We start from the raw sequence: 238 nt of genomic DNA on the forward strand, positions 1-238 counted from the left end.
TGGATTTTGAGAAATATAAGAAAACATAAAGACACTGTTTTATTCGAGGTTTTATAATTCGTTTCTTCAACTTCGACAGATTATTACAGAAAAGCTAATAAAGTTACAAATATGAATTTGTACACGTTTTAAAGCTTAAACATTTAGCTTTAATTACATTGCTTATTGATAAATGTTCTACTTGTGGATTTTGAGAAATATAAGAAAACGTAAAGACACTGCTTTTTTCGAGGTTTCA

This window comes from Nicrophorus vespilloides, unplaced genomic scaffold (genome assembly GCF_001412225.1).
Source record: "Nicrophorus vespilloides isolate i.1.1-1 unplaced genomic scaffold, Nicve_v1.0, whole genome shotgun sequence".
NCBI lineage: Eukaryota > Metazoa > Arthropoda > Insecta > Coleoptera > Silphidae > Nicrophorus > Nicrophorus vespilloides.